Consider the following 1061-nt stretch of genomic DNA (forward strand, 5'->3'; position numbering starts at 1 on the left):
TCCCCTAATCCCCACACCACACTTCCTTCCACGGTTAGGGATAGAGCTGAGGAATCTTGACCCCCAACTGTAATTGCTGGCTGTCCCTGCCTTCACCATGGGTTGTGTTTGTGATAGGCTCTTTCACATCTGGTTTTGCAACAGTGAGGGAGAACTTTCGTCGACCTCAGAAAAGGGCTCTCAGGCTATACAGAGTCTCAGGACTCCCTGTTCATTCGGAAAAGGAAAAGGTTGTCAGATAGACACAGAAATCTCTGCATCAAGCCCTTCTGATTCACGAGACTCACGTGTAGCTGGGGCTACAATGCTGTGCCTGCCCTTACTACTCCTGAATGCCCACTGGGTGGAGACAGTGCTCTCCCTTCTGTTTCAGGACTGTAAAAATCCTCAGTTCAGACACCTCCATGGAGCCAGACCTTTCCCTCTCAGCCTGAGTCCTGGAGGAAAGAAAGGGCAGATTACATCCAGCTAAGCTGTAGCCACTTGCCCCTGGCAGTCTCCCCTTTGTTCTTCCACTATGGCAGGAGCTCGTTCCAGGCACCTTCCTCTGTGTGTTCTGCCTTTAACTTAATGCCACAAAGCATGGGGTCTTCATTAAGCTGCTGGCTTGTGATTTGTGAATGTGTCACCTGGGTCCTGACATCCATCAGGTATCAGATAAGAGGAGTGGCGGATGGGGAGGGGGAGGGGCGGGGGGAGCAGTGAATGGCTGGGTCTCTTCACTTAAGGGGCATAGACTGATTTACAGACTCCTAAATAAATCATGTTTATTGTGGTTGGTTCAACAAGCCCTTTGTCTCTGTCTTGCATTTAACCTGAAGTATCCATCAGCGGCTGTGGAGGGTCTGTGAGCTTCGAGCATTCAAGGTCATGTCCCCTCTGACGGCCTGTTGGGTAGATAATAATTGCTGAACATGAACCCCCTGCCCTTCCCTTGCACTTTGCTGGGGAGGATCCTAGAGCCTTCTGTAGTGGGCAACTGATACTTCATGACCCCTCAGCGTGTTCAGATTGTTAAATGATAGATAGGGAAACTGAGTCATGGGGTTTTGCCCAAGGTA

Source organism: Alligator sinensis, unplaced genomic scaffold (assembly GCF_000455745.1).
Source record: "Alligator sinensis unplaced genomic scaffold, ASM45574v1 scaffold520_1, whole genome shotgun sequence".
Classification (NCBI taxonomy): Eukaryota; Metazoa; Chordata; order Crocodylia; family Alligatoridae; genus Alligator; species Alligator sinensis.